Source organism: Hyla sarda, chromosome 6, assembly GCF_029499605.1.
Source record: "Hyla sarda isolate aHylSar1 chromosome 6, aHylSar1.hap1, whole genome shotgun sequence".
In the NCBI taxonomy this organism is placed as follows: Eukaryota; Metazoa; Chordata; class Amphibia; order Anura; family Hylidae; genus Hyla; species Hyla sarda.
Genome location: NC_079194.1, coordinates 67070384 through 67077819, shown reverse-complemented (window position 1 = coordinate 67077819; position 7436 = coordinate 67070384). Strand labels below are relative to the sequence as shown.

The following is a 7436-nucleotide window of genomic DNA, read 5'->3' as shown; positions in this document are numbered from 1 at the left end:
TCCAAGATAGATCCGGATTCCGTCAAAAGAACAAACATCTTCATACTTTTGGCAGAATTCTGCCTGGAAATGCCTTGCAGTCAATAGGATGGCCCATGCGGTCATTAGATGCTGATTCCGCCGGAGGCTACTACAAGTGGTATACTATTTCCTTAGTCTGCACGGTGCACATATTCCAGCATGAAAAATGTGTCAGGTTGACAGAGATTAGCACCATTAAATGGAGCTAATCCGCATCCAAATGCAATAGAAAGTGAAATACAAGGCAGAAATAAAGAATAAACCAATATTACAGCTCAATAAATGGAGACGATCAATAGGGATTCATTCACACACACTTTTTTTGTAAATTTTTTCCCTTTGCATTTACAATTTTTTTTATATGATTTTTTTTCTTATTCATTAAAACTGAATAACTAGACCATGCTGTATTCTAGGAAAATGCATTTAGGGTACGTTGACATGGGTGGATTACCCGTGGAATGTTGCTACCATTGACTACAATGGGTCAGCAGAAAATCTGCAGTAGAGGCAGATTTTCCTTCTTACCTATTAAAGTCAATAGTCGAGAAATCCGCTGTGGATTTTCCGCAGCAATTACGCTGTTGAAATTCCCCATTTCCCATGCGAACGGACCCACCCGTGTGAACGGAAATCATGCTGCAGCAGATTTTACTGCCCATCGGCTTCAATGGGAAGTGTATGTCCGTGCTTCAGCGGAATGTCCGTGTGGAATATCCCCCCTTAGGGTCACAGGAATATTCCGCATGGACATTCCGCTGCAGCAAAATCCCAATGAATTCAATCTGATTCTGCTGCACTGTTGACACAGCGGAAATCCCGATTCTGGCATCCGCAAAAAGAATAGACCTTTCTATTGTTCTCGCGGATTTCGCTCAGCATCACATTGCCGTCTATGAGACTGCACATTTCCGAGCAGTCCTAGCACCCGCCGGATGCTTCAAATGTACAGAATGTTTGCGCGTGTTTTACGTGTGGACATTTCGCACATTTGACTCCATGTGAACATGGCCTAAGGGTGCATTCACACATACAGGAGCTGCTGCGTATTTATGCAGCAGATCCTGTACGTGCTCCCTTACATATTTTTTTTTTCGTATTAATATAATTTAGTTTCTTGTCCTTTTCAAGTCCTATAGGAAAGCTAGCTGTTGGAATAAAATAAAAAAATAAAAACTCCACGCACCCCAAAAAGCAACAATAACCTGAATGGACTGATAAATAAGTCACTGGCTTCCGAAACAAGGGGGTTGTGGGTTTTATTCCCATGTTTCTTGCATACCTTCCCTCTTAATGTAAAGCAACAAAAAAAATACAACAAAATACCAGAACAACTCCACAAAGTATGCATTGTTGTCCATACCAGGGTTCCTCCAGCTGTTGCAAAACTACAACTCCAATTCTACTTCTGCACTTCTGCACTTAAAGGGACAGAAGACACATGCAGAACAGGTGCCACTAGTGTAAGCAGCAGACCACGGTTGCAGAAGAAGAACAGCTTCGGGGATGGAGTAACTTTGTCCACCGTGCACCAACCATATTAATACACAAAAAATACAACAAAATTCCAGAAAAACTCCATAAAGTATGCATTGTTTTCCAAACCAGGGTGCCTCCAGCTGTTGCAAATCTACAACTCCAATTCTACTTCTGCACTTCCTTTGTGGCACTCTCAATTGTAGTCCCAGAATTATGTTCTTAAAGTGGGAACATCAGGATTGTCATACTGGGGTTCTCACCGTAAGGCATTCCAGCAATCAGGGTGCCTCCAGCTGTTGTAGTTTTGCAACAGCTGGAGGCACGCTGATTGGGAAACACTGCCCTGTAGACTTATCATAACATCTGGCGGCAGTGGCGGAAGCGAAAAATGCAGATAAAATAAAACACCAGAAAAAAATACAACTAATTATTATTCAACTCCAATATAAAAGAAAAGAAAAAGTCCTATAGAAGGTATCTCCCCTCCTCCTCCTCTGCATGCATGCTAATAGACCGGTGAGGAAGCAGATTAACTCTTCGCTGTGCAGCAGAATCCCCCCCCCCCCCTCCACTCACCCTTAAAGGGACAGAAGACACATGCAGAACAGGTGCCACTAGTGTAAGCAGCAGACCACGGTTGCAGAAGAAGAACAGCTTCGGGGATGGAGTAACTTTGTCCACCGTGCACCAACCATATTAATACACAAAAAATACAACAAAATTCCAGAAAAACTCCATAAAGTATGCATTGTTTTCCAAACCAGGGTGCCTCCAGCTGTTGCAAATCTACAACTCCAATTCTACTTCTGCACTTCCTTTTGTGGCACTCTCGACTGTAGTCCCGGAATTCTGTTGTTAAAGTGGGAAGATCAGGATTGTCATACCGGGGTTCCCACTATAAGGCATTCCAGCAATCAGGGTGACTCCAGCTGTTGCAAAACTACAACTCCCAGCATGCCCGGACAGCCTACGGCTGTCCGGGCATGCTGGGAGTTGTAGTTTAACAACAGCTGGATGCACCCTGATTGGGAAAAACTGCCCTATAGACTTAACATAACATCTGGCGGCAGTGTTTTTTGGGGCGAAAGCGAAAAATGCTGATAAAATAAAACACCAGAAAAAACTCCAATATAAATAAACTCCAACTCCAATATAAAAAAAAAAAAAAAAATGTCCTATAGAAGGTATCTCCCCTCCTCCTTCTCTGCATGCATGCTAATAGACCGCGAGGAAGCAGATTAACTCTTCCCTGTGCAGCAGAATCCCCCCCCCCTTCCACTCACCCTTAAAGGGACAGAAGACACATGCAGAACAGGTGCCACTATTGTAAGCAGCAGACCACGGTTGCAGAAGAAGAGCAGCTTCGGGGATGGAGTAACTTTGTCCACCGTGCACCAACCATATTAATACACAAAAAATACAACAAAATACCAGAAAAACTCCATAAAGTATGCATTGTTTTCCAAACCAGGGTGCCTCCAGCTGTTGCAAAACTACAACTCCAATTCTACTTCTGCACTTCCTTTTGTGGCACTCTCGACTGTAGTCGCGGAATTCTGCTCTTAAAGTGGGAAGATCAGGATTGTCAAACCGGGGTTCCCACCGTAAGGCATTCCAGCAATCAGGGTGCCTCCAGCTGTTGCAAAACTACAACTCCCAGCATGCCCGTAGGCTGTCCGGGCATGCTGGGAGTTGTAGTTTAACAACAGCTGGAGGCACCCTGATTGGGAAACACTGCCCTATAGACTTAACATAACATCTGGCGGCAGTGTTTTTTGGGGCGAAAGCGAAAAATGCTGATAAAATTTAACACCAGAAAAAACTCCAATATAAATAAACTCCAACTCCAATATAAAAAAAAAAAAAAAATGTCCTATAGAAGGTATCTCCCCTCCTCCTTCTCTGCATGCATGCTAATAGACCGGCGAGGAAGCAGATTAACTCTTCGCTGTGCAGCAGAATCCCCCCCCCCCCTCCACTCACCCTTAAAGGGACAGAAGACACATGCAGAACAGGTGCCACTAGTGTAAGCAGCAGCAGACCACTGTTGACCAAGAGCAGCTTCGGGGATGGAGTAACTTTGTCCACTGTGCACCAACCATTCCAGAAGACACTTGCAGCAGCCTGTGCCCACAAACAGATGTCTCCCCTAACTTGCTGCCCATTCCCCACCACGTCCTGTGATCCTACAGAAACCGAGCAGCCCCCCCATCTACTCCAGCCCCGCAGACCAGCACACGCGATGATCCCTTTACTGCTCTCGCTTGTATTCCTGAAAATGTAGCACTTCCCTGCAGACATCTGGTGTCACTGTTGTCTCTGGCTATTCATCTGTCCTTCTCCGCTCTCTCATCCTCCGCTTTCTCATTCTCTCTGTCCCTCCACACCGACAAGGAAGGGAAAAAAAATAAAAAAATCTCATGTGAGAGGCAGAGGGAAGAAGAGATACCCAGGGAAGAAGCAACTCATCTCACCTCTGTTTGGTTCCCTCATTGGATACCGCTGGCTGGTTTCTTTTTTTGGGAGCAGAAAAGAAAATTTCGACTTCATTATTCTGCCTGACGTAGAGCTTTGGAAGAAGGGAAAAAACATTGAGAGATATCAGTGAGTGTGCAGATTAAGACGTCTTAATTCCTTATTCCCGGAAGGACAATCTGGGTATCTAAGCATAAAAAACAGAAGAGAGAGAAACAATGATCAAGAATGGGGTGTTTTGCTGCCATTGAAATGTCTGGTTGATATTATTCACCATCTACATCAAGCTTAGACCCCCCCCCCCAAGGGAACAAATTTCTTGCAAGGATTCTCGTCCATGCAAAGGTAAGTGAGACCTCTGTCCGTTTTTCCAAGCTTTCTTGCAGAGAGACCGAACTTTCACGTATTCACTTTTTACCATTACCTGAGGATTTGTTGCGTTGTAGTTGAGGTTTTTCGGCTGTGGGCGACCCCCCCCCCCCCCTTGACTCCTCTGTGTTACTGCTTGTAGTCTGCATAGCATGGAGATTCGATTAGAAGTTGGCTTGACGAAAAAAAAAAAAAAGACCTATGTCCATCCAGTTCTTGCATATTTACCAACGCCGGTTGATACTTTCTTCCATATTTACTAAATAATGCACCTCTGGTTAACTGTTTGAAGATGGTTCCGTAGCGACCCATATTTACCAACGCCGGTTGATATTCTCTTGCATATTTACTAAATAATGCAGCTCTGGTTAACTGTTTGAAGACAGTTCCGTAACAATCCATATTTGCCAATGCCGGTTGATAGTCTCTTGCTTATTTACTAAATAATGCCCCTCTGGTTAACTGTTCAAAGACCGTTCCGTAGCAACCCATATTTACGAACGCCGGTTGATAGTTTCTTCCATATTTACTAAATAATCTACCTCTGGTTAACTATTCGTAGACCGTTCCATAGCAACCCAGGCTGCCCCTTTCCTAGGAGACTTGCAGCGACAGAGGCTCTTTCTACCGAATTGATCCACTTGACCTGCAAACAGACACATGGTTCTGTTTTCATTGATATACAGTGGTAGATAATCTTCTTAGGATTCCGTTGCCTTTGATGTGGACAGCATACGACACAGCTAGGCTTAGACTAGGGGCTTTGATCAGTTTAGATAGGAATCAGCCGAGAAGTCTTCTTCTACCTTTTAACAATTTGGTTTACTGACAGTGCTAACCTCACTCAAACAAACAAACAAAAACACTTCAACGTGGCGGGGGGGGGGGGGGGGTTGAATCGTAGGCATCGGTGATGGTCCGGCTTCGATGTGTCCACTGGTTTAGTGGTTGACATGTTGCTGAATAAGTTTTATCTGTAGACACAGATACAATGGCAAAAGTGTTTTCGGAAATGGAGCATCGTCATCGGTGTTATGATGCTTATTTGTTGTGTGGATGATTGAGATGGATCTGTGAGTTCCTAGTTTCTGGCTTTTTGTGTCACTTTTTGCACCTGTATCTGAATGGGTTCGAAGAGTACGACAGGTGTCATGAAATGGAACCAAAGGGTTGAAAAACGTGTCGAATTGTAAGGGTGTAGAACTGTGGTCTTCAAAGTGCGGACTTTCAGATGTTGCGGAACCAATGTCCATCAAGGGAACCTTGAACCTTCTTAGACAATGGTCTCCAAACTGTGGCTCTCCAGATGTTGCGTAAAGGGAACTTTAAGCCTTCTAAGACAGTGGTCTTTAAATTGTGGCCCTCCAGATGTTGCATAAAGGGAACTTTGAGCCTTTTAAGACAGTGATCTCCAAACTGTGGCCCTCCAGATGTTGCATAAAGGGAACTTTGAGCCTTCTAAGACAGTGATCTCCAAACTGTGGCCCTCCAGATGTTGCATAAAGGGAACTTTGAGCCTTCTAAGACAGTGATCTCCAAACTGTGGCCCTCCAGATGTTGCAAAAATTCAACTCCCAGCATGCCCGGACAGCCGTTGGCTGTCCGGGCATGCTGGGAGTTGTATTTTTGCAACATCTGGAGGTCCGCTGTTATGGAGACCACTGGTATAGAATGTCTCCGAACGAAACTACGGTGCAGATTATATCAGTGACTTTATTCTTCTAATGAGACTTTAGGGACTAGCAGTGAAGATTAGGCTGATAATGAGTTTCTAATGGGAAATCCCAGGGTCAGCAGTACATTGCTGCTTCACTGTAATTTGCAATATGCTAATACCATCGGCACGGATAGCGTTAGCCATGGACAACTAAACCAAGGCTCTACCAACAGAAGCTGTGAAGTGGTTCCTATTCCAGCTCTAGTCTACGCTTTGTGTTGACCAAATTCAGTGCCTCCTATATGTTGATCGTGCCATAGAACTCAAGGTCAAACAGAACACATTTAGACTTAATTTTAGAAGTATCTTTTTTTTAAATGTATCTTGCATCGTGAAGGGTTATCAGACAACACGTTGTGGCGTATAATTGCCTGTATGGATTGTTTTGACCTATTTTGTGCTGCAGTGTTTCTGAGTAATATCGTAAGTTCACGGTATGGAGAAAAAAAAGGCAGAAATGTTGCCAATTTGTGACAATTAAAGGCAACCAAGCGAGAGTCTAATGAGAAGCCTGGATGTGCTCAGGGGCTGCAGATACCTTCTTGTTCACCTTGGATCAATTAGATACAAAAGAGAGATGACAATAGAAATAGTATAATACTATATATAATAAATGCAGTTGACTCCATAGTGGCCAAAAAAAAGGCTTTACGAAATTTGGGAAGTGACTCCATGTATAGGATATATAATGCATAGTGGAAATGTTAGGAGGACAATGACAAAAGCTTCAGTGGATATAAGGGAAGTCAACCTGGATGATGAAATATGGTCCAACTGCGACGGTTTATGAGATACATAAAGTTATTGAGAGACGTTCTTATATGGGAAATGGATGACTGGGTGAACCTACAGTCTGGGATCCACTATACAACCTCTACAATTTGTTCTCCTTTCGTTCCCTAGAATCCAATATAGCCTTAGTAATTAATCTTATTAGATGTGACACGTCTGTGATGCCATATGAAGAGATGTGTCCCAGGTATCTCCTCCTCCCCCCCTTTTTTTTCTCCTCTCATGTCTGTGTAACCAACAAATGTCTGTAGAAGCAGATGGTGGAAAATCGTAGCAAAACAAAGAGACCCTGGATGTGCCTCCTTGATTTTTTCGTCACCAGTATTTATTGGTACATGAACGCAAATTTAGGGATGGAGGGTTCATGAGCTATTCAGATGGACAAGGGGAGAAATAAAAGCAGATGAGTGGAGGAGATCACTGGGGATCTAGGGAGAAGGTTGGTGGAAAATGATTGGTCCTAAAGGTGCATACGTATATAGGTGAGCCGCAACCTGCTACGCCAGCCAAGGGGATAGCAACAGGTTATAGGACACTGCAATAATACAATGATAGATAGATAGATAGATAGATAAAGATAGAT

The 7436-nt window shown here is 43.6% G+C and overlaps 1 protein-coding gene across 1 annotated transcript in view; it reads left to right on the top strand.

Annotated features, from left to right (window-relative positions):
• The first annotated feature begins 3542 nt into the window (after nt 1–3542).
• The window catches only part of CACNA1I (calcium voltage-gated channel subunit alpha1 I), a 721300-nt gene continuing 717406 nt past the window's right edge, over nt 3543–7436 (top strand). Inside the window, exon 1 of the mRNA XM_056524026.1 lies at nt 3543–4320. The gene's annotated coding sequence lies outside the window, so the exon portion shown is untranslated. The remainder of the gene's footprint in view (nt 4321–7436) is intronic.